The sequence below is a fragment of the Canis lupus genome, chromosome 3 (genome assembly GCF_003254725.2).
Source record: "Canis lupus dingo isolate Sandy chromosome 3, ASM325472v2, whole genome shotgun sequence".
NCBI classification, from domain to species: Eukaryota; Metazoa; Chordata; class Mammalia; order Carnivora; family Canidae; genus Canis; species Canis lupus.
The window spans coordinates 21,310,652-21,337,359 of record NC_064245.1 but is presented as its reverse complement, the minus strand read 5'-3'; the positions used below and the strand labels follow the sequence as shown (position 1 = coordinate 21,337,359).

At 37.4% G+C, this 26,708-nt stretch overlaps 1 long non-coding RNA gene across 1 annotated transcript in view; it reads right to left on the bottom strand.

Annotated features, from left to right (window-relative positions):
- Window positions 1-8,220, bottom strand: part of LOC112653617 (uncharacterized) — a 93,548-nt gene extending 85,328 nt beyond the window's left edge. The window contains exon 1 of the long non-coding RNA XR_007409733.1: window positions 8,094-8,220. This is a non-coding gene — a long non-coding RNA (uncharacterized LOC112653617). The remainder of the gene's footprint in view (window positions 1-8,093) is intronic.
- Between the last annotated feature and the right edge of the window lie 18,488 nt (window positions 8,221-26,708).

Genomic DNA, 26,708 nt, shown 5'->3' with positions numbered 1-26,708 from the left:
GTTTGAATGAAGAACTAAGTATGTCCTACAATATAATCAGGTTATAAAGTTATTGGAACAATTCAGGGAAAAAAAACTAAAGTCCAAACAAAGAGATGGATAATAGGCACAAATGTTTGTGTTTAAACATATAAAGCAAAAAACCCCTTCATATTTAACATAAGGTATCAAAACATATAAAACACATAACAATGACTTACTGATGAATATGAGGTGGAGGATGTAGGAGAGAGAAGTCTCGAGGATGACCCTAAGGTTTCTGGCGAGGAAATGGAGAGTCCCTGTCTTTGTTGAGAAAAACCAGAGAGGGATGATTCAGCAGGAAAGAATGGCCATCAGTTCAGGGACCTGCTGAGTTTGAGGTGCCTGCAGACATTTTATGGAGATGTTCCTCAGTGAGATAAGGAGATTTGCAGCTCTGGGAGTAGCTGGTATTGAGCAGGATTTTTGATTTATCAGCAAAGAATTAGAAGATGAGCCAAGGGGGAAGAAGTTCACCTTGTGAAAGTGCATAGCACTGAAGGAAAGAAGCCTGGAGTGTACATCAGAGATATCACTATCCAAGGAGCAAGAGTCAAAGAGGAAAGAGAGAAGCACATCCAGAGGATCGGGTGGCCAGACAGGGAAGAAGAACTCCTTACAGAAGCCAAAGGAAGCCAAATTCCAGTGGAGAATTAAGTCAGGTATAAAATAAAATGACTGGGAGTGGGGGGGAAGCTATTCCACTGGATACTTTGGAGGACATCATGCAGTGTTTCAAATAGAGAAACCAAATTATAGGATATGGGGGGGGGGGTGGGAAACAAGGGTAGAAGGATATTGGTGCATCACTGGCAGTTAGTAGTGAAAAGAAAGTTCAAGATCAGGTTTGGAGTTTGAGAAGACAACAGAGTCAAGAAAATATTCTCTCTCTGGGAAATTCAGTTTTCTGTCCCTAGTCAGGGACCAGAGAGGGCCTAAATCTGTCCCTAATGTTAACTCTCTTTTTCCATTTTCCTCTTTCTTGATTATCTTATAGATTTTACAATTCAGCCCTTTCTTGTGAGAGTTTCCCATCTCATGTTCCTTTACCTTCCCATATGGTCTAGATATGAAAGACTGAGATCCCACCGGCAGGAGCCTTACCCAGAAGTTGGGACAGGTTTTCCAGTTTAGGCACAGAGAGGACATAGATGTACTTGCTGCTAAGAAAATTATGAATTTTCCCCTCATCACATCCAAATAGCAGAATTCCTGTTTGATTCAAAAGAGCCACTGAATTTTGTAGAATTCTTCACTCAAATATACAATAAGCCTAAACTACCTTCATTTTTCTTATTTCAATTTTTTTTTTTTTTTTTTTTTTTGCCTGTGGACATCCTTATTTTCAACTGGTTTTCTCAGTCTGTTTCCCTCCCCCCCCCATTTTTTGGGGGTATTTCCTAAATGTTTTGTAACCCCAACTGATGTTATAAACATTTTTTATTGATATGAGAAACTTTTTGTTGGTCTTTCCTCATCTGACCCCACTTCCAAATGCATCTCCTTTTAAAGGACCAGGTGGTTTAACTCTACAGACCACATGGATTTTGCAAAAACCATCAGAATTATCCAAGAGAAAGAAGGTAGAATTTAAACATGAGTTTAGCCCACACTCAGTCTTAGAGGTCTCATGAAAGATATAAAATGAATCCCGTTTATAACTCTGCCTTACAGAAAAAAATGTAAATGTCTATGTTTTAATATATAGCTATTCAATGTTTATTTTCAAATGGTTCAAAATAACTGAAAGTAGTACAAGTTACCAAAGCAGAACTGTTCTTCTCTACCCCCAGTGTCACTGCCCCACTTTTCAGTTTTTAAAACACTTGCTTTTACATTAATATAAATCAGCCGACGCCTGTTTCACAAAATATTCCATATTGCTCAGCTCAAAACCATTCTCTGCCAAACACATGGAGGCGCCTTGTGCTCTGGAGAAAATGACACATGTTAACTAGCAAAAACACAGAAGCCTCTGTCTTCCAGTTCCTAATGCTCTGGCCTCCCAGGCTGCCCACGTGGACACTCCACAGCCACTTACCCAGGCCCTTCCCACAGACAGTCTTCAAGCTCTGCTATTGTTCCCAATTCTAGAAAACCACAAATGCATTTATTTGCAATATGTTTAAAAAATAAAACGGCCTTAGGTAATGAGGTAGATGGAGCAGTCACCAATTTGTCCCTTTAAATGCCTAATGTTTGTTTCCTTATGATTTCACAGTTTCAGTGTGCCTTTTCAGAGAATCAGCATGCCAAAAGAAACAACTTTTTTCTGTTGAGTGGCTTCTGATTTCTTGTTGAAGAGCACCACCTCATGGTCATTCTGTTTCTTTAATTATTACAAGGGAGGACTGATACCATTTGATTTTCTCTTCTAGTTTATTTTACTTTGTAACCATAACTAAAGCTGATATGTATTAAAATATAGTTTAAATAGAACAATTTATCTGGCACAGCTGTTTGGGTTGACCCATCCCTTCATCTTTTGCTTTGGGGGTTCATTTTTATATTCCCTGAGCACCTATCACATCCCTTTCTCTATGGTAGGTGCTATATGGATGTGGTTAAAGGCATCTTTCTTGGTCTCACTATTTTAATGGTCACCTATGTAATGATGGTTTTTCACTTAATTTTCTTCTAAGTTCTTACTAGAATTTAGTATCACTCATACAACTGTATGTAGCTGAATATCCAATCATTTCTTGGAATTACAATATAGATAGTTTCTTGTCTTTTCTTCTTATAAAAATCTTTGACACCATTGCTTCTGAAATCCTGACTTAGAATCTTAAAGACAGCCTGATTCCTACTTGTCTTTTCTTTCTTTCAGATAATAATACTGTCATTTCTTCCTCTATCTTTGTTTCACTCTCTATCCTAGCTAAATCTCTGGTGCAACTTTTATTAAAGTTATGATGAGGTTCCTATGGTATTAGCCATCTCTTCTTTAGCAGATCCCTTCATCTTTATTTCAGAACACATATGCTTTTCTCTGAATTTCGCAATTAAAACTGAAGAATACAATCGAAATTACTTTAAAAATCATTGGCATCATTTTTTCCCATCAAAGCTCTTCATATAAGGATAAATATTTAGGTATAAGAATTTTCAAATGTCCAGGGATGCCTGGGTGGCTCAGTGGTTGAGTGTCTGCCTTCAGCTCAGGGCGTGATCCTGGGGTCCCAGGATCAAGTCCCACATCAGGCTCCCTGCATGGAGCCTGCTTCTCCCTCTGCCTGTGTCTCTGCCTCTCTCTCTCTTTCTCTCTCTCTCTCTGTTTCTCATGAATAAATAAATAAAATCTTAAAAAAAAAGAATTTTCAAATGTCCAATTAACAAGGAGATAAATTCCCCCATTTACAGAAATGGATAAATTATTGTACATTCATGCAATGGAATATTAAACATTGAGAATGTTTTTAAATGGTAATTAATATTAAATGAAAAAAGCAGAACACAAAAATATGTAGTCAGTGAAATCCCATTTTTTGAAATATCTGTGCAAAAATCAGAAAGAAATACATAAAATGTGCACAGAATATTTGGTTAACAGCAGTTCTTTTTATATTTTTCAAGTCCTTCCTAATTGTGATTTTTTAAAGGATAAATTATTTATAAAATAACAAACTTAACATTTCTTCTTACTCTTTGAGTCAAACTGGCATTCAGTTTTGAGTTTATCACACAAGCTGACTTAAAATTTGAAACTTTCAGAGGCATCAAGATGGCAGAAGAGTAGGGATCCTCAATTCACCTGGTCCCCTAGAAGTTACCTAGATAACTTTCAAACATTCTGAACACCGATGAATACAATTTGAAACTTGCAATTTTTATTCTAAAATTCTAAATTTAAGTCCTTTTCTTATCTCAAAAGAGATAGCTACATACAGGGTTAATATCCAAAATATGCAAGAAACTACAACTGAAGACCAAAAGCAACAAAACAAAACTCCACGGAAGAAAGAATAAGCGAAGGACCTGAATAGACATTTTTCCAAAGGAGACATACAGATGGCGACAGGTACATAAACTCATCATCAAGGAAATGCAATTCAACATCACAGTAAGATATCACCTCAAACTTTTAGGATGGCTGTTACCAAACAGATAAGAGATGACAAGTGCTGGTGAGGATGTGGAGAAAGGAGACCCTTCACACATCTTGGTGGAATGTGAATTGGTGCAGCTACAGTGTAGAGATTCCTCAAGACATTGAAAGTAGAACTACCACATGATCCGGCAATCCCACAAAACCAACTTTCTTTTTTAAAGATTTTATTGATTTATTCATGAGAGACACACAGAGAGAGCAGAAACATAGGCAGAGGGAGAAGCAGGCTCCCTCCAGGGAACTCGATGTGGGACTCGATTCCGGGACTCCAGGATCCCTCCCTGAGCCAAAGGCAGAGGCTCAACTACTGAGCGATCCAGGCGTCCCACACAAACTCAATTTCTTGAAAAGATATCCATATTCCCATGTTCACTGCAGCACTGTTCACAATAGCTAACGTATGGAAACAACCTAAGTGTCTGACAAATGAATGAATCAGTAAATTTGGTACACACACACACACACACACACACAGAGAGAGAGAGAAGAGTATTATTTGACCTTTAAAAAGAAGGAAATTTTGTCATTTGTGACAACATGAATTGGACTCGAGGGCATTATGCTTGATGAAATAAGACAGAGAAAGACAAATACTGCATGGTATCACTATACGTGGAATTAAAAAGAAAAAGCTAGAAAGGGAGAAGTGGTTGCCAGGGTCTAGCAGGGGGTAGAAATAGGGAGAAGATACAAAATTCAGCTATAGGCTAAAAGATACAAAATTCAGCTATATGATGAATAAAGGCTGAGGATCTAATATATAACATGGGGACTATAGTTGAGAATGCTGTATTGTATAAATGAAATTTGCTAAAAGAATGGAATTTAGATGTTCTCTCTCTCACACACACATAGGATAAATACATGAAGCAATGGATGTGTTAATGGAGAAACCCTTTCACAGTGAATTCATACATACATCATGTTGTGTCCTTCAATGTCTTATCATTGTGTCAATTATACCTCAAAACTGAAAAAACTAAATAGTACAAATCACAAAAATAAAAGGGACAACTGCTCTAGAGTTCCTGAAAATAGGGAACTCTACTATATAAGGGTCTTAGTGAAATATTTTAAACAAAAATGTGGTATTTGTCTAGCTCAGTTCATTCTTTTAGGCAAATTCAACCCACAGTCAGTTTCATAAAAGGAAATGTGTTGAAAGAGTTATCTCCTATTTATAACTACAAACCACTCTGGTAAATTGTCCACTTGGAGTGGAAGTTGATCAAAAGCTGACAATGGAAAAACACAGCTGCAAGCTGACCTACCCATCCTTTGCTAATGGCTGTTTATTTGGACATACAAGGCAGCTCTGGTCTTGGTGAATGGAGTTCATTGTCTCAGACCCTGCTAGGAAATCTGGTAAAGCCCATGCACAGCCAGCTTTTCCTCACCCCACTGCCTTGCTCATCACTGATATAGTCTGTGGTGACTGCAGGACTGGTAGTGGTAAAGAAAGGAAGAGGAAAGAAGGGATATTGAAGAAGGGAAGGGAATAGACCTAGTAAAGACAATATATTAATACATCTATTGAGCTTTCATCATGTACTAAGTCCTCTGCTTGGCTCTTTCCATATGTTATCACACTTCATTTTCACAATGACCTTATGAAGTAGTGCAGATGAGGAGACAGAGGTTTATGGAAAGTTGCCTAAGATGGGTCACGTTACTGGTAGGGAGCAGGTCTTCCACCTCTAAAATTCTGCTCATAACCAGGCTCTTTTGAGAGTTACAGTCACAGACTTTAAAATGTGTTCTAAGCACTTCCTTGTGTGAGAATAAAGGAATGGGAAAAAAAGAAGCTCAAGGGGCTGGCTCAGTCAGTTGAGCCTCTGACTCTCAATTTTGGCCCAGGTCATAATCTCATGTGTCATGAGATCAAGCCCCACATTGGGCTTCATGCTCAATGGGTTATCTGCTTGAGATTCTTTCCCTCTCCTTTAAAAGAAGGAGGAGGAGGAGAAGGAAAAGGAAAAGGAGAAGCAGGAAGCAAAAGCAGAAGAAGAAATAGAAGTAGTAGTAGTAGTAGTAGTTGTTGTTGTTGTTGTTCAGGGATCTGGTTGGGTCTGTGTGTGACAAATTAATCTTACCTTCTCATAGAACCTCAAAATGAAGAATCTGGATGTCCTCTTTTTGAGGAAAAAAGCTCGGGTGACTAAAATTTCACAAGAAAATAGCAGGCATAAAAGTCTGAGCAAATAGCAGACCTTGACTTTATTTAATTTTCAGTGAGGATCAGGAATGCTTTTATTGTGACATTTCTCAGAATGTACCTTTACCAATTAATTTCATAATTGTTAATCCTACGCTTTGTCTTCTGTCTTTCCCATTACATTCTTGTCACCATCACCTCTCTCTTGATTCTGAGGAGGAAAGGGGCTTATATTTGCTCTAGGTGTTTGAGTCTTTATCAGGTCAGTGGAGAGAGAGGCGCCTGAATGGCTCATTGGTTGGCATCTGCCTCCGGCTCAGGTTATGACCTTGGGATCCCGGGGTTGAGCCCCACACCAGGTTCCCTGCTCAGTGGGGAGTCTGCTTCCCCCTCTCCCTCTGCTCCTTCACCTGCTTCTCCCTCTCCCTCTGCCCTTCTGCCTGCTTGTGCTCTCTGGCTCTTTCTCTCTCTGTCAAATAAATAAATACATTAAAAAAAAAAAAAAAAAGACCAGCAAAGAGAAATACCAAAGGAGATTGAGTGACAGGATATAAATTTGTTCATGTTTTCATGATCACCTCTCTCCAATAAGCCAGTGACCTTCTCACCTCTCCCACTAGCACCCATCCTTCCTACCACTAGAAACTCCATCTACCACTGCAGAGCTCCTGCTTCCCTGACCAAGTAAGTAGTGATTAGACAACGGAGCTGGAGAGAATCCCCACAGAGTTCAGGAGATGGAAGTTTTCTGAAATCCAAAATGTTAATATATTTGATCAGGAATTTCTAACATAATGTTTTCTATACTTTGGAGGTATAGGTATATATCACAAAACTATTCCCATATCTTTTTCACCAGGAAACATAACCACAGTGAAAGCTATAATGACGTGGCATGTCAATGGGTGGATTTACGTTCCAATTTGAATCAAACTCTAAGTTTTAGAGGCACACTAATTCTTAAACTTAAAGAAGCTTCCACATGGTAATTCTAAAATGGAGAGACTATGAAAGCTTGTTTATAAAGCTGAATCTACAAACTAGTCTACAAAACCACTGTATCACACATGTTTACAATTAAGAACTAAGGGAGGCTATAAATTAGCCCCAATATTAACATATTCTATCACCCGGATAAACAAACCTCAAAAAAATTCAGATCAACACCTATATTTAACTATAAATTTGGTAAGATTACAACAAAGGTCCCAGTAATTCTTACAAATAGCAGCCTCACCCCATCATTTCACTACCTCATAGCAAGATTTATTTTGATAATTTAAAGCTGTTTACATTGCAAAATAAATAAAAGTGTTTTGGCATTTTGACCTTTAAAAAAATGTAGAAACTGAAATATGGTTATATCTTTACTGAGTTGTTCTTATTTAGAAGTCTGAAAGAGATTAAAGTAGAGTTATAGTATAGTTACACGTGCATGTATCTATTTTCCCCCGTTAGACTGTAAGCAATTTGAGGAGAGAAAAATATGCTTGCCTTATTCTCAGTACATAAAAACAGTAATTGTGAATGTTCAAAATTTTGTGAAATAAATACCTGTTTTTTTCAGTGTCAACTTAAGACTACTATAATAAAAATATAGCAAGACACATAGAATTCATGTGCAAATCATTTTTCAGACAGTTCTCCAAACTTTTTCTCATACATAATATCATCTCAATGTTAACAGTAGAGATTTGATGGTTATGGAAAGGTATTTGTAAGTTAATTAGCAGTATTCAAATGACAGGTAATGGTAAGTATGTAAATAGCAGTCCCTCCCTTGTGGGGGGTAAATAAATACTTAACTGTTTAAGAATAAGCAAGAGCCTCTTCTTAGCTTTTTTTTTTCCTCGCTTTTTTTTTTCTCTCTTAGCTTTGATGCAGACTGTCTACAACCAGTTAGCCATAAATCTTAGAGGACCCCAACATCTGATTAGCAGGAAAAGAAGAGATTTTTAGTAGGATCATGAAACAGACTGCTGAAATAACCTGATCACAGATTTTGCAGAACAAAGATTAGGAAAAAAAAAACAAAACTGAAACTTAAAAGAGAATACAAATTCTTTTAGATGATAAGGAGAAGGAGCCTAGCAGACAAAGGTCATTCTTGAACAGCTGGTCAGGCTGCCAAGATATGTTTGGGAAATTAGAGAAAAATACAAAATCTGGAGAGTCAGAGGGAACTCATGAGAAGCCTCATACTCTCCTCTAAAGAATCTGAAGTTTTATACTGAGGGTGGTGGGGAACTAGTAAAGAACTTTAGATGGTGAAGGTCATGATCATCTAATATCTTAGAAATGTTACACTGAAATTATATTTTGATGAGTTTATAAAACAGCAAATACTTCCATAGTATTTTAAGTAAAACCGCAAGGTAAAATTATGTGCACATGTAAATTATAAAGATGATGTTTCTATCACTGTCAAAAAGAAAATCAAGATAAAAAGATCCAACAGAAAGGAAATAGACCTAAATCTCAATGATGGCTGACTTTGGGTGCTACAATTATGGTAGAATTAACTCAATAAACACATATTGTGTATATTTAAATTTCATTTTTAAAAGATTTCAAGGGCAGCCCGGGTGGCTCAGTGGTTTAGCGCAGCCTTCAGCCTAGGGCGTGATCCTGGAGACCCGGGATTGAGTCCCGTGTCAGGCTCCCTGCATGGAGCCTCTTCTCCCTCTGTCTGTGTCTCTGCCTCTCTCTCTGTGTTTCTCATGAATAAATAAATAAAACTTTTTTAAATAAATAAATAAAAGATTTCAAGCTTCATTGCTCTCTTTGTAAAAAGCTGAAAAGCATAGTAAGTGTATGTCTTTTTTTTTGTTTTATTGCCAATGTGCTAGGATTAAATATTGCTACATGAGATAAGTGTGTCTTAAAAAGTAGTCCTATTTACTATAGTGAATTTAGTTTTTCTTTTGAAACTTGGAGTTCATATGGTCAATTTTGTTTTCTTCCAAAGAATATAGGAATTGGGCTGAAATTATAATTTCTGGAAGGAGGCAGTATGGTTTATAGAACTAAAAGGCCATGCTCAAGCTAGCATAGGTTTATTTCCAGATGTCTGTCCTCTGACAAATTGCTTAACATTCTTGGAAAAAGGCGATCATAATGATGACCCACAGATGTGTGGAGGTTGCAGTGGGGGTATGGTAATAACAACAGTCTGTAAGGCCAAATTGCAACTAAAATTATTTTAATTAACTATATATCATTAATATATTCTGAGAAGTACTTGAAAGCGCAGTTGTCACACCTACAGATCTGGTGAATTTTTACCCCCAGGCTTATCATCCTGTAAGTATGGTTTGGATTATTTCCCTCCAGGGACATTAACTGGCATGTCAGAATTCAAATGTCTCTGCTGCTTTTCTGTCCATTTATGTGGACTTGTAAGATCTTTCTTCAGTGATTTTTTTCTACCATTTCAGATTTCTTTGCCTGGAAATTGGTGACTGAATAATTTCAACTGAAATAATGAAAATTGTATCCCAAACTTGTTTAGGTTACTTATGAATATAAGAAAGGAATTTTTTAAAATTTATTTATTTGAGAGAAAGAGAAAGAGCACATGGAGGGATAGAGAGAGAGACAGAGGATCTCAAGCAGGCTCTCTGCTAAGTGTGGAGCATGACATGGGGGTCTATCCCAAGACCCTGAGATCATGACCTGAGCCAAAACCAAGAAGTCAGATACTTGATCCATTGAGCAACCCACGCACTCCAAGAAAGGAAATTCCAATGGCCTATCCTATTCCTGTGTCTCCCCAGATATGTGTACCACACCAAGCCAAGTCTTGACAAATTTATAGAGTCGCAACTAGTATGACATTTCATTTTTAAATATGCATCACAAAGAATAAAGGAAATCTTTATTTGTGTGAATTGTTCTTCTGCCCTATACCCATCAATGGTATCTCATTCAAAGTAAAAGCCAAAATGCATGTATTTGCAAAACCCTCTGAGGTCAAACGCTCCACTTTCTCAAAAACTTCAGCTTCTATAGCTCTCCTTTCTAGACTGACTCTAGCTACACTGACCATCTTGCTATTTCTTGTACATGTCAAGAATTTGTACTTGCCATTCCCATCTTTATTCAATACTCTTCCCTAGATCTCTACATGGCTTACTCCCTCACCACCTTTAAGTCAAGTATTTATAGTGAGTTGTTCTCCATCCGTCTTACCTAAAATAGTAACAAACCCCACCAGTACTCCCAGGTGCCTCTGTCTGTTCCATAATAAGGGGGGTATATGCAAAATAACCTCCAAAGACTGGAGGAGCCATTAGAAAAATGCTGACAAGTCCAGCTTGACAAGAAATGGTTTATTAAGGGGACTTACTGAACAGAAGAACATTTTGGGCAGATGCAAAACAAGTAGACCTCTGTAACTATCACCCTTAGGATGTGCTTTTATAGTGTATAGGCTAGGGAGTAGGTGCTGAGGGACCACCCAAGAGAAGAATGTTTAAGAATAGGTGGGTATCATAGTCCTATCTCCAGAGGTGGTCAAGGAGGTTATGCCCTGAGCATGTACTTAAGGGTATGGTTAAACAAAACGAAAAAAAATGTAAGGAAAGAATGCTGCACTCAAGAAGGCTTCAGGTCATAGAACAGTCATCATGATACATTTGTTCAATATACTATTAGTCTGGTTCACATACTCTCCCATTCTCATGTTTTCTTCTTCAGAAAGGAAAAGTTCTTTATTGAATTTACAACCATCTCTTTATTTTCAGTTTTCATCAACTAGAATTTAAACCTCACGAGTAGGGATTTGTGCAAGTTTACCACTGCCGTGTACCCAGCATAAAAGTGTTAGCAGTTAGTTGGACAGTTAGGTAGTCAGGACCAGGGTCCTCAACAAGAAAATATGGAGTCAGGACAGCTAAAATAAAACAGCATTAACATCCTGCTTTGCAGCTTAGACAGGACACACACTAGCATTATGTTTTGCAGCCTTTATAGAAATGACTTCTGCAAAACATTCTAAAATGAAACAATTAACCACAAAGCATTTGTCATCCTTATGGGCAAGGGGCAGTTAAGACATCAGCCCCCAGATGTCAGCAAAAAAAGATCATCAGCATGTAGACATTAACCTAATAGGTAGATAGATATGTGACCAAAATCCTGATTAGCATGACTCAGCACACCTTGATTGCTTAAGATAGTTCTGCAAGAGAGCTAATAAAACCCCCTAAATGTAGAAACTCTAAGGGCAACCCTCTCAGGTCCCCTCCTCTCAGGGAGCTTTATACTATTACTCAATAAACTTTGCTTTGCTGCCCACCACCCTCTAGTCTACCTCTTCATTGTTCAAAGTGGTGTGGCCAAAAATCATGGACACTAAAGTCAGAAAATTCCTGCAACAAAACAATATCTTCATAGAGTGTGTGCTCAATAAATATTTACAGCATAAATACATTCATTAATCAAATGAAGTTAGGAAAGTTCTTTCACAGAGAAGCACTTGTTTAAAACGGGGTAAACCAGATTCAGTTGGAAAAAGAAGCACTGGATCCATTTATTATAAAAATGCTTTTTAAAGATTTACTTATTAATTCATAAGAGACACAGAGAGAGGCAGAGACATAGGTGGGAGAAGCAGACTCCACAGGGAGCCCAATGTGGGACTCGATCCTGGCAGGATTACGCCCTGAGTGAAAGGTAGACGCTCGACTGCTGAGCCACCCAGGCGTCCCCATTTATAGTAAAATTTTATTTTAATATCTCAAATAGGATATTTTTCTCAACTAATGATAATTTATCAGGAGAAAGAAAGCTAAGTGACATTGGAAACAAGTAGAAAACACTTCTTGTGGCAAAGCTAGCACTGGAGGCACCAGCTCAGACACAAGCCACAGAAGTTGTTGTCAGCAAAAATATGGTCTCAAGATTTCATTATTCATAAGGCTCCAGGGAATAAGAGAAGGTGATAGTTTCCTTTCTGGGTAGAGGACTGTGAGCACATAACAATAAACACCACTACTCTGCTACCAATTTGAGACAGATGTGCACAAACCAGGTTAAAAACCTGCAGTCTGGGCAGCCCTGGTGGCTCAACGGTTTAGCGCCACTTTCAGCCCAGGGTGTGATCCTGGAAACCTGGGATCGAGTCCTATGTCGGGCTCCTTGCATGGAGCCTGCTTCTCCCTCTGCCTCTCTCTCTCTCTGTCTCTCATGAATAAATAAAATCTGAAAAAAAAAAAAAAAAAAACCCTGCAGTCTATGTGAAACAAATCCAGGGAAAGGATAAGATTGTAGAGATCAATGCCCCTTGAGATGAAGGACTTCTCATCATTGTCTGCTAACTGCCTGGGATGGCTACCAGCCATCAGAGAGGTACTGCAAAGCTCAGGGTTGTGGTGATTTCCAAGTTTGAGACTTAAGACTCCATAAAATGGAGATGTCACCCTCTTACTGTGACTGCAAGGAGAATGAGCACTGAGCAAGCGCTGGGCATGCCAAAACGCCACGTTTGATGATGTAGAAGCTAAGGCTTATCTGAGAAGCTTCTGGCAACAAGCAAAGTGTCAGGAAAGGGACGAGGTAGAGTTTCCAGAAAAATGAAACTTTCTAGATCCTGTGAGCACATAGGCTTAGTTTATGATGATTCTTTAACCTTTTATGTATGGGCATGGGGAACAAGAAAATCTCCAGGAGGAAAAGCTGCATGCCAAGCACATGCAGAACATGCTCCAAAAAGGAATTTGGTAGAACATTCAACTTAACCATTCTCTGGATCCCACAGTGGGAGGCAGAGATGGGAGAGGGAGATTATTTTCATATCAAGAGTCCACCATTCTCAGAGGGACAAAAACTTAGGAATGGGCCCTGACTTTTCAAGGCTACAAATCAGAAACAGAAGCCTCAAAATAGAGAATCACCTTTACATTCTGGTCACACCCCTCATGCTCAAGAGACAGCTACTCATTTTCTTTCTTCAATCAAATTACACAAAAATTTTAAGAGATTTCTTCTGGTTTGGGAGAAGTGTGCCTGTAATAGTTTCTCATGCTGGGGCTACAAATCATATAGATTAAGTAGCTTGTGAAGTTTTATAGGAGACTAGACAGTATGTTTTCATCTTTTCTAGAACATTACCTAAGGAAAGGGTTCATGGACAAACTTCCTTTCTAGGTATCACAAAGATTTTGCTAAAGAGCTGGTGTAACCTAATGAAAATATTAGTTTTGAAAATAGAACATTATTTGCAACTACTTAAACCTTTCTAAGTATAGACATTTACCTAAGTAATGGTTCTTTGGATCTAGAAAAATATTTTGACGGGCCACATTGGACAGTTTTTATTATACATGGCAGGGCTCCCAGAATAATCTGGATAGATAAGATTTAGAGAGGAAACTAACTGAAATCTCTTTCTGTGAAATAAAGTAACAGGGATTTCATAGTTACATACTATTGTAGTTATCCACTAATATAAATGGGAGCAAAACCTTAGAAAAAGAAACAGAATCAAGTTTCTAGATGTGCACTGTCCAACCTAGTAGCCACTAACCACATATGACTATTTAAGTAACAGTAAAAATTCAGTTCCTTAGGCACACTAGCCACATTTTAGGTGCTCAAGAGCCATACAAGGCTTGTGACTACTGGATTGGAAAGGGCAGAAACTTTTGTTGGACAGTACTGGCATAGACAGGATTCTCAGAGGCATAGTTTGGGGGAAGACATTCAGTAGTAGAGTTGTTTTCAGACTGTGTGGAAATTATCTTCTTTTTTTTCCCAAGTCTAAAACAGAAATATTTTTTACATAAAATTCCAGTCACATTATGTTACTGGTGCATTGGAGAATGGAGGAAGGGAACTGAAGTCCCAAAGTTGTAGGTGGGAACCAGCCACAAAGTAATGGAAGCTTGAGTTTGGGCAAGAAGATATGATTATGAATCTGAGAAATGACAGCAGAGAAGCAAACTTGGAACAACCCTCATTTTCTCCAAATATTTTAAAGCAAATTGGCCTCCAAATGAAGGGGGAAGCTAGGTAGTGTTATTTTATAGGAAGGGGTTTGAACCATTTTATTTAAATGTTAGAGTGAAAGATGGCCTCAGGAAGCTGGATGCCTTGGTGATGTGCAAGTGGTCAGTATTTTACTAACCCAATCAAAATGATCAAATAAATACTGTATGAGTATCTTGGGGGTATTGGCTTTTGGGGTATATCTGAGACTTAAGTGCTTTACTTGGGGATAGTAAGCCAAGGGTGATATTTAACAACTTCAGTTTGTCATACATGAGAAGCCTCCCCCCCCCAAAAATAATTCTAATTAACAAAGTCTTTCCCAAGATACTTTCACACCAAAGACATGAACAACCCCTTTCAGGCTTAAAAGCTTTTTCTTGGGAGGCCTGGGTGGCTCAGCAGTTGAGCGCCTGCCTTCAGCCCAGGGAGTGATCCTGGAGTCCTGGGATCCAGTCCCACATCGGGCTCCCTGTATGGAGCCTGTTTGTTTCTCTGCCTATGTCTGTGCCTCTCTGTGTGTGTGTCTCTCATGAAGAAATAAATAAAAATCTTAAAAAAAAAAAAAAAAAGCTCTTTCTCTGCAAAAGATGTTTTGGACCCATATAAAGTCTTATAAAGTTATAAGATTCTTCTTGAATGTATTTCACCAAAAGAAATAAGCCCTACACTGGTCCTCTGTTTAGAGAAAAGAAAATAGAAAAGGGTATAGTTATCTTCAACAAGAATAACTCAAATTTGCATTTTTTAGAACTCTATTATTTGAGAAACAGTGTTATCATTGCAGTGTATATACCTTATTTCATTCACTAGGTAACAGGTTTCTTGAAAAGACACAACTGATATCCTTTCACAATGTCCAGAAAAGTGCATTTTTGTGGTAGATAATAACTACTGTGTCCTACTTATATCTCAGATTATTACAAAGCTTTAGAACTGCACTCTACCAAGCTCCTAAAGCATGGCTAATCCAAATTTACATGTTTTGACTATAAAATACACATCAAATAAGTATAAAATACATACCAAAAAGAATATAAAATATCTCAATCATTTTTATATTGGTTACATGTTGAAATAATAGTTTTTATGTTAAAATATATTAAAGTTAATTAACCGATTTTTAGTAATACTAGAACACTTATTAATTATATATGTGGTTTTCATTATAGATCTATGGGACAACATTAATTTAGAAAAGCCATATAAATGGAAAATCTTGAAAGAAAAAGAAGTTGAATAATAGAAACACAGGCACAGAGCAGAAATGCAATATAAGATCAACTATTTTAAAACATGTATAGAAAGAGATTGGAAGTAAAAATATTTCTTTTTTTTAAGATTTGTTTTACTTACTTGAGAGAGACAGAGGGGGAAAGAGAGAAAGAGAGAGAGGGTGTGTACCCCCTACAAGGAGCTCATGTGGGGCTCAACCCTAGGGTTCACGACCTGAGCCAAAGGCAGCCACTTAACTGACTGAGTCACCAAGGCACCCCAAAAACAATTCTCTTTACTACACTTGTTTAAAAATCTGCATTTAAACTCTAAACTTTGACTCACTACATGCAGAGTAAAATGAGATAAGAATAAGAGAAAAAGTAAATGCTTGAGAAAGAAAAAAATAGATCTCTGGAGCCAGTCATAACAGAGAAAATTCTTAGCCACTCTGGGATGATGGTTTTACCAAATAACGATGAGGAAGATTTGGAAGTTAATATCTGAATCCCCCTTTTATTTTTAGTGTGTTCTACAGTAGAGTTTCTTAACCAATCTTCTTAAAACAACTTCTCAAACAACACATGAGAGTAACCTATACTCTCATTTCTTCTATAAAGCGGATGATGCTCAAAGCATGCTGAATGCTTCAGCAGCAAAAATCAGATTAAGATTATTAATCTTAATTAATAATTAAGGACACTTGGGTGGCTCAGTTGGTTAAGTGTCTGCCTTCAACTCGGGTCAAGATCCTAGGGTCCTGGGATTGAGCCCAATATTGGGCTCCCCAGCTCTGCAAGGAGCCTGCTTCTCCCTTTCCCTCTGCCTGATGCTCCCCCTGCTTGTGTTTTCTGTCAAACAAATAAATAAAATCTTAAAAAAAAAAGATTAAGATTATTGCCACCCAACCTGAAACTCCTATAGACACTCTAAAATTCACCAGGGTTAAATTAAAGCAGGGAAGATAGAGAACAGAGGCCAGTAAATACAGTCCAGACTTTGCAGGCTTATAAACCATGTCTAGATATTTGGCTATGGTTACTTCTACGTGCTACAAGGAAATCATCAGAAGCAAATAGCTGAGACCACTAGGTTTTAAAGGAAAGTAAATGACAGCCCACTGACCCACACTATAATCTTTTTATCAATAAACTTTTCATGATTTTTTTGTACCTAGAACCCCAACCCCTTGTATCATCAAAAAGGAGACACTAAGAGCTATATGACCCCCCAATAATGGTACATAATCCATTGTCCACCTCCTGAAAAATAATTGATAAGGAAAAAGATGAATGGCCATGGAGAAACATGGATAGGGTTTATTCTCTCAAGGATGAAGACCTGGAATTCTAACTGGGCCAACCAAGAAATTTACTCTTCTGGCCTGATGATTCTCTGTCACAGCTTCTGTATGCTTTCTGCTTTTCCCTTTTTCTGAATGGCAGTTTCTATTGCAGTTATACTGTTCCTACTTCATATATAATTCATGAGAGGGAAGAAATGTAACTTGTGCTTTGTTCTATAGGTCACCAGACCACAGTGAGTCCCTTGGACTCTGGGAAAATGATTGAATATCATCCAGAGATCTTGCACTTGAAAACAGGAGCAATATGGAATTCTAGGATGTCTCCATTAGAGATGCAAATGTTTTATGTGTGGAGAAAAATGATACTATGTTGAGGAATAAGTGGATATTTGGATGGACAAAGAGAGACACAAGCCTAATATTTGCAGAGAATGAATCAGTAATATAAATGAAGGTGTCATATCCAGATTTAAAACAAAACACTTTATTTAAAAAAGGCCTATGGTAGATTGTTTCCTCAGATAGCCATGACAATGATTCCCATCTTGTGCACCTTTTTTACAATATGACTTCGCTATTCCTCTGATTAAGTTATTGAAATTAGAAGCATAACTTGTTTTATTGTGCCTCACTTTATTGCACTTCACAGATATTTGATTTGATTTTTTGAAGGTTTTGTTTGAGAGAGAGAGGAGGCATGAGTGGGGAAAGAAACAGAAAAATTAGCAGACTCCCTACTGAGTGCAAAGCTTGACACAGGGCTCAATCCCAGGACCCTAAGATCATGACCTGAGTCAAAGTCAGATGCTTAACTGACTGGACCACCTCCAGATACTTTATTTTTTACAAATTAAAGGTTTGTGGCAAGTCTGTGTGGAACAAGTCTGTCAGTGCCATTTTTTTCAACAGCATTTGCTCACTTGCTGCCTTTATGTCACATTTAAATAATTCTTGCAATATTTCAAGCTCTTTATTTGTTATGGTGATTGGTGATCATTAATCTCTGATATTACTATTGTACTTGTTTTGGGACACCACAAACTGCACCCATTTGACACAAGGAACTTACTGATAAGTGCATGCATTCTGATTGCTCAACCAGTTATTTCCCTCCCTCTCCCTCTCCCTCTCCCTCTCCCTGGGCCTCCCTATTCCTTGAAACACAACAATCTTGAAACTAGGCCACTTAATAACTCTAGAATGATCTGTAAGTATTCAAGTGAGAGGAAGAGTTGCATGGCTTGCTCTTTAAATTGTAAGCTAGAAATAATTAAATTTAGGGAGAAAGGCACACTAAAAGCCAAAATGGGCAAAAGCTAGACCTCTTGTACCAAACAGTCAAGTTGTAAAGCAAAGGAAATATTCTTAGAGGAAAGGAAAAGTACTACTCCAGTAAACACATATATGATAAGAGAGAAAAATGGCCTTATTGGTGATATGGAGAAAGGTTTAGTGGCCTGGATAGATCAGATGACCCACGACATTCCCTTAAGTCAAAGCCTAATCCAGAGCAAAGCCCTAAATCTCTTCAACTCTATGAAAGCTGCGAAAGGCAAAGAAACTGCATAAGAAAAGTTTGAAACTAGCAGAGGTTGGTTCATGAGGTTTAAGGAAAGAAGCTGTCTCTATGACATAAAAGTACAAGATGAAGTAGCAAATGTTAATGTAAAAGTTGCAGTGAGTTATCCAGAAGATCTAAGATAATCCATGAAGGTAGCTATACTCAACAACATATTTTCAATGTAGAGGAAACAGTCTTGCTTATATTGGAAGAAGACGTCACCTAGGACTTTCATAGCTGGAGAGGAGAAGTCAATGCCTGGCTTCAAATAACAAGCTGACACTCTTATTAGGGGCTGATGTGGCTGGTGATTTTAAGTTGAAACCAATGCTCTAAAAAGAAAAGAAAAGAAAAGAAAAGAAAAGAAAAGAAAAGAAAAGAAAAGAAAAGAAAAGAAAAGAAAAGAAACCAATGCTCGAAAAAAAAATACTTGCTTACCATTCTGAAAATCATAGGGTCCTTAAGAACTATGCTAGCTCTATTCTCTTTGTGCTCTACAAATGGAACAACAAAGCCTGGATTCATCTATCAATAGCATTTAGGTTGCTTCCATATCTTGGCTATTACAAGAAATGATGCAATAAACATAGAGGTACATATATCTTTTTGACTTAGTGTTTTCATTTTCTTTGAATAAATGCCCAGCAGTAGAATTATTGGATCATATGAAATTTCTATTTTTAATCATCTGAGGAACCTCCATATTGTTTTCCACAGTGGCTGCACCAATTTACATGATCACCAATAGGGTATGAGAGTTCTTTGTTCTCCACATCTTCACCAACACTTGTTATTTTTTGCCTTTTTTATTTTAGCCATTCTGACAGGTGTAAGATATCTCATTGGTTTTATTTGCAATTCTTTGATGATGAGTGATTTTATTAAAATTTAAATTCAATTAGCCAACATATAGTACATCATTATACATTATACATCATTAGTACAGTTTCAGATGTACTGTTCAACTATCCATCAGTTGCGTATAACATCCAGTGCTCATCATATCACATGCCCTCCTTCATGCCCCTCACCCAATTACCACATCCCAGCACCCACCTCCCCTCCAGCAGCCCTTTGTTTCCTACAGTTAAAACTCTCAAAGCTTTCCACCCTCTCTGATGACTTCCCATTCAGTTTTTCCCTCTCTTCCCCTATGATCCCCTGTGCTGTTTCCTTTTATTCCACATATGAATGAAGTCATATGATAATTGTCTTTCTCTGAATGACTTATTTTTTCGCATAATACCCTCCAATTCCATCCATGTCACCATAGATAGTAAATATTCATCCTTTCTGATGGCTGAATAATATTCCAGTGTGTGTGTGTGTGTGTGTGTGTGTATTACATCTTCTTTATCCACTCGTCTGTTGATGGACATCTTACCTCTTTCCACAGTTTGGCTATTGTGGACATTGCTGCTATGAACATGGGGGTGCAGGTGCCTGTTTGGATCACTATATTTGTATCTTTGGGGTAAATACATAATAGTGAAATTTCTGGGTTATAGGGTAGCTCTATTTTTATCTTCTTGAAGAACCTCCATACTGTTTTCCAGAGTGGCTGAACCAGCTTGTATTCCCATCAACATTGTAAGAGGGTTACCCTTTCTCTGCATCTTCGCCAACATTTGTTGTCTCCTGTCTTGTTAATTTTAGCCATTCTGACTGGTGAGAGGTGGTATTTAATTGTGGTTTGATTTTATTTCCCTGATGCCAAGTGATATGTAGCATTTTTCATGTGTCTGTTGGCCATTTTTATGTCTTCTTTGGGGAAGTGTCTGTTCATGTCTTTTGCTCATTTGACTGAATTTTTTTGTGTGCGTTGGGTGTTGAGTTTCATAAGTTCTTTATAGATCTTCGATACTAGCCCTTTATCTGATATGTCATTGCAAATATCTTCTCTCATTCCATAGGTTGCCTTTTCGTTTTATTGGCTGTTTCCTTTGTTGCTCAGAAGTTAGCTTGATGAAGGTCCTAAGAGTTCATTATTGTTTTTGTTTCCTTTGCCTTTGGAAATGTGTCTAGCAAGAAGTTGCTTTGGCCAAGGTCAAAGAGGTTGCTGCCTGTGTTCTTCTCTAGGACTTTGATGAATTCCTGCCTCACATTTAGGTCTTTTATATATTTTGAGTTTATCTTTGTGTATGGTGTAAGAAAACGGTCCAACTCCATTCTTCTACATGTGGCTGTTCAATTTTCCCAGTACCACTTATTGAAGAGACTATCTTTTTTCCATTGGATATTTCCTGCTTTGTTGAATATTAGTTTATCATAAAGGTAAGGGTGTGTTTCTGAGTTCTCTTTTTTCATTGATCTATGTGTCTGTTTTTGTGCTAGTACCTTACTGCTTTGATGATTAAAGCTTTTGTCATGTAGCTTGGAGTCCATCTAGCATTGTGATGCCACCAGCTTTGGTTTTCTTTTTCAACAACTCCTGTGACTATTCAGGGTCATTTCTGGTTCCATACAAATGTCAATAGTATAGTGATAGGGATTGCATGGAAAGCATAGATTGCTCTGGGTAGCATGGACATCTCAATGATATTTATTCTTCCAATCCATGACCATGGAAAGTTTTTTCATTTCTTTGTGCCTTCCTCAATTTCTTTCAGAAGTGTTCTGCAGTTTTTAGAGTATAGATCATTTACCTCTTTGGTTTGGTTTATTCCTAGGTATCTTATGGCCATTTGGTACAATTATAAATGAGGTAAATTCCCTATTTTCTCTTTCTTGTGTCTCATTGTTAGTGTATAGAAATGCAACTGATTTCTGTGCATTGATTTTATATCCTGCCACATTGCCGAATTTCTGTATGAGTTCTAGAAATTTTGAGGTGAAGTCTTTTGGATTTTCCACAGAGTGTCATGTCATCTGTGAAGAGTGAGAGCTTGACTTCTTCTTTGTCAATTCAGATGCCTTTTATTTCTTTTTGTTGTCTGATTGCTGAGACTAGGACTTCTAGGACTATGTTGAACAACAGTGTTAAGAGTGGGCATCCCTGTTGTGTTCTGATCTTAGGAAAAAAGCTTTCATTTTTCATCTATTGAGAATGATATTTTCTGTCGGCTTTTCATAGGTCGCTTTTATGATATCAAATATGTCCCCTCTATCCCTACACTGTGGAGAGTTTTAATCAAGAAAGGATGCTATATTTTGTCAAATGCTTTTTCTGTATCAATTGAGAGGACTATATGATTCTTATCCTTTCTTTTATCACTCTAGTGTATCACATTGATTGATTTGTTAATATCAAACCACTCTTGCAGCCCAGGAATAAATCCCAGATGGTCGTGGTGAATAATGCCTTTAATGTACTGTGGATCCTATTGGCTCTAGTATTTTGGTGAGAATTTGGCATCCATGTTCATCAGGGAAATTGGTCTATAATTCTTCTTTTTGGTGGAGTCTTTGTGTGGTTTGAGGATCAAGGTAATACTGCCTCATAGAATGAGTTTGGAAATTTTTCTTCCCTTTCTATTTTTTGAAACAGCTCCAGAGGAATAGGTATTAGTTCTTCTTTAAATGTTTGGTAGAATTTCCCTGGTGAAGCTATCTGGCCCTGGACTCTTCTGTTTTCAGAGAATTTTTATTACTGTTTCAATTTCCTTGCTGCTTATGGGTCTGTTCAGGTTTTCTATTTCTTCTTGTTTCAGTTTTGGTAGTTGATAAGTTTCCAGGAACAAGTCCATTTCTTCCAGATAGCCTAATTTGTTGGCATACAGTTGCTTATAATATGTTCTTGAAATTGTATTTCCTTGATTTTGGTCATAATCTCTCCTCTTTCTTTCATGACTTCATTAGTTTGTGTCCTTTCTCTTTTCTTTTTGATAAGTCTGTCTAGGGGCTTATCAACCTTATTAATTCTTTCAAAGAACAACCTTCTGGTTTCATTGATCTGTTCTGCTGTTATTTTAGTTTCTATTTCATTGAATTCTGTTCCAGTCTTTATTATTTCTCTTCCCTTGCCTGGTTTAGGCTTTATTTGCTATACTCCTTCAGCTCCTTTAGGTATAAGTTTAGCTTATGTATTTGAGACTTTTCTCATTTCTTGAGAAAGGCTTATATTGCTATGTACTTCCCTCTTAGAACCATCTTTGCTGTATCCAAAGATTTTGAACAGTTGTGTTTTCATTTTCATTTGTTTCCATGATTTTTTTTAAATTTTTATTTAATTTCCTGGTAGACCTATACATTTTTTAGTAGGATGCTCTTTAACCCCCAAGTGTTTGAGTTCCTTCCAAATTTCTTCTAGTGTTTGAGTTCAAGTTTCAAAGTATTGTGGTCTGAAAATATGCAGGGAATAATCCTAATCTTTTGGTACTTGCTGAGACTTGATTTGTGACCCAGTATGTGATCTGTTCTGGAGAATGTTTCATGTGCATTCAAAAAGAATGTATATACTACTGCTTTAGGATAGAATGCTCCATATATATCTGTGAAGTCCCCTGATCCAGTGTGTCATTCAAAGTCCTTGTGTCTTTGATGATGTTCTGCTCAGATAATCAGTCCATTGCTGTGAGTGGGATATTAAAGTTTCCTACTATCCTACTATAGTTGTATTTTTATCAATGTGTTTCTTTAATTTGGCTATTAATTGGTTTATATCATTGGCTGCTCCCAAGACAGGAGAATAAATATTTACAATTGTTAGATCTTCTTGTTAGATAAACCCTTTCATTATGATAGATGTCCTTCTTTACCTCTTATTACAGTCTTTGTTTTAAAATCTAGTTCGTCTGATATAAGGATGACTACTCCAGCTTTCTTTTTATGTCTACTAGCATGATAAATGATTCTCCACCTCCTCACTTTCAATTTAGAGGTGTCTTTAGGTCTAAGATAAGTTTCCCATATGGGAGCACATGGGTGGGTCTTGCTTTTTATCCAGTCTGATATCCTGTGTCTTTTGATTAGAGCATTTAGCCCAATTACATTCAAGAGTAACTACCGACAGATATGAATGCAGTGTCATCGTATTACCTGTAAAGTCCCTGTTTCTGTATATGGTCTCTGTTTCTTTCTGATCTGTGTTGCTTTTGAACTCTCTTCATTTACAGGATCCCCTTCAATATTTCTTATAGGGCTGGCTTAGTGGTCGCAAATTCTTTAGTTTCTATTTGTCCTGGAAGCTCTTTATCTCTCCTTCCATTCTGAATGACTACCTTGCTGGAAAAAGTGTTCTTGGCTGTATGTTTTTCTCATTTAGTACCCTGAATATGTTATGCCAGCCTTTTTTGGCCTGCCAGGTCTCTGGGATAGGTCTGCTGACAGTTAAATGTTTCTACATTGTAGGTTAAGGAGTCCTTACCTCAAACTGCTTTCAGGATTTTCTCTTTATCTCTGAAATTTGTAAGCTTTAGTATTATGCTGATCTAATTTCATCGATTTTGAGGAGGATTCTCTATCTTTTGGATTTGAATGCCTGTTTCCTTCCCTAGATTAGAGTTGTCAGTTATGATTTGCTTAAATATACCTTTTGTACCTCTGTTTCTTCTTCCTCTGAGACCCCAATAATTCTAATATTTTATTTTATGGTATTGCGGATTTCTTGAAGTCTCCCCTCCTGGCCCAGTAGTTGTTTTTCTCTCTTTTCCTCAGCTTCTTTCCTTTCCATTATCTTTTCTTCTCTGTTACTGACTCTCTCTTCTGCCTCATTTGCCCTAGCTGTTAGAGCATCCATTTTAGACTGCATCTCAGTTAAAGTATTTTTTTATTTTGACCTGATTAGATTTTATTTCTGCACTAAGAGATTCTCTAGTGCTTTTTATGCTTTTTTCAATCCCTGCATGTAACTTTATAATCATTATCCTGAATTCCAGCTCTGACATTTTACTTATATCTTTACTGATTAGATCTGTGGCAGAGTATTACATCTGGTTCCTTATTTTGTTGGGGATCCTTTCTTCTGGTCATTTTTCCCAGAAAAGAATGGATGAATGAGAGAACAAATTAAAAAATATCAATCATGACCCAAGTGAGATATACACTTTCTGAAAAGGTCAGAAAATGAGAATATAATCTCACAGGTGGACAAAATAGGGTGATCCATTTGGTCCTGGGTGTATTTTGTTCTGATTGTTAGAAAAAACTAAATTCCAAAATTGTAAAGAAAGCAAAACTTATATATATGCTAAAATAAAATTGAATACAGTGAACGGAATCCAAAAATGAAGAATATATCTATAAAATGTAAATGTAAAAATGAAAAAAAAATTTTAAAGACTTAAAAACAAAGACTTGATAAAATAAGAAACTAGCTGAAAGGGAAAAAAAAGGAAAAAGGAAATTTTAAACTGAAAGATTAAGACTCATGTGAAAAAGCCCTTTAATTCTATATACTATTTTCTCCTTGCAAGGGAGTTTTTAGTTTTGAGTGGTCTATAAATTTGTTATTTGCCTGAGGATCCTGATGGTCTTCTGAAGGAAGGGGCCTATTTTACTGATTTTCAGGGATCTTTGCCTGGGTGGAGTTGTACCACCCTTTGCCAGTGGGGCTGGCTCAGTGTAAGATGCTTGGGATTGTTCTATGTGGCTTTTGTTCCCTGAATGCTTTTCAGGAGGCTTTAGAGGATGAAAAACAGAAAAAGATGGAAAGATGGTGGTGCCCTGATCTCCAGCCCCAATGGATCATGGCTCTCACTCTTCAGTGCACCCTCAGCAAAAGGCAGTCAAACTGTTTCATGTGCACCAAACTCCCCAGACTCATGCAGTGCACACCCATACCAATCCCCCCCAGTGGAGACAGGGGTGCCTTAACAGCCTGCCATTTATTGGGCCCCTGTATGGGGAGCATTTGCCCAATCGTTTGCACACTGTGCTGCTCCTCCCCCAGGGAAGGAGCTGAATCACCCAGCAGTTGTCACTTGCTGGGCCCCTGCTTGAAGGGTGGTCACCCAATCTTGCTACAGTTGCTGGTTTACAGCAACACCTAGCTGAGAGGCCTCTGGAGCTTGCTAATTGTAACCAACTTCCCTACTCCACTGCTTGGGAACTCTGCTGTACTTAGGCACCCCCGTTCCGTCTGTGACCCTGGAGATCCTGAGACCACACTGTCCCACCCAAGATTCTGCCCTGCTTCACCATCTGAGCACTTTCGGGCAGGGACATCCTTCACAGGAGCAGACTTCTGAAAGTTTTGATTTTGCACTCCACCGCTTATAACAATTCCTGGTAGCTAGCTTACAGAGTATCCTTCTCCTGGCCCCCATGATTTACCTTCTGAGGTGTCCCCTCAGATTCACATCTCCACACCTCCTACCTTGCAAAAAGTAGTGGCTTTCTATCTGTAGAATTGCAGCAATTCTTCTCTTAGATCTCAGGTCAAATTCACAGGTGTTCAGAATGATTTGAGAGTTATCTAGTTCTCAAATTAAACTAGTTATATAGCTCAGATGAAACACAGGTCCCCTTCTCCTCCACCATCTTCCAAAGGCCCATGATGATGACTAATGTTGAGCATCTTTTCATGTGTCTGTTGGCCAAGTGTATGTCTTTGGGAAAATGTCTCTTCAGGTCCTCTGTTCATTTTTTTAATGAGTGTGTTTTTCTGGTATGGAGTTGTATAAGATCTTTTTATATTTTAGATATTAATCCCTTATATATCTCTTAGAAATGTCTTCTCCAATTTTGTTTTGAACTTTTTCCTTTGCTGTGCAAAAGCTTTTTATTTTGACAAGTCAACAAATAAATCAAAAAATTTTTTAAATACATGGAGACAAATGAAAATAAAAATACAGTGCCTTAAAATCACTGGGACACAAAAACCATTGTAAAGGGAAACAATAGTGATACAGGCTTACCTCAAGAAATAAGAAAAAGCTAAAATACTCTAACCATATGCCTAAAAAAAGTAGGGGAAAAGAAGCCCAAGGTGAGTAGAAGGAAGGAAATAGTAAAGATCAGAGTAGAAATAAATGGTAGAGAGACTATAAAAAAACAATAGAAAATATCAATGAAACCAAGAGTTTGTTCTTCAACAAGATAAACAAAATTGATAAAGCCTTAGCCAGAGTTACCAAGAAAAAGAGAGAAATAAATAAATAAAATAAAAAGAGAAGTAACACCACAGAAACACAAAAGATTATAATAGTATTACAAAAAATTATATACTAATACACTGGACAAACTTAGAAGAAATGGATGATTTCCTAGAAACATACTCTTCCAAAACTAAATAAGGAAGGAATAGAATATCTTAACACACCATTTACTAGTAACAAAATTGAATCAGGGATTTTAAAAAATGTTAAAATAAAAAGACAAGGACCAGATGGATTTATAGACAAATTCTATGAAACATTTAAAGAAGAGTTAATGCCTATTCTCCCCAATCTATTCTAAAAATATAAGAGGA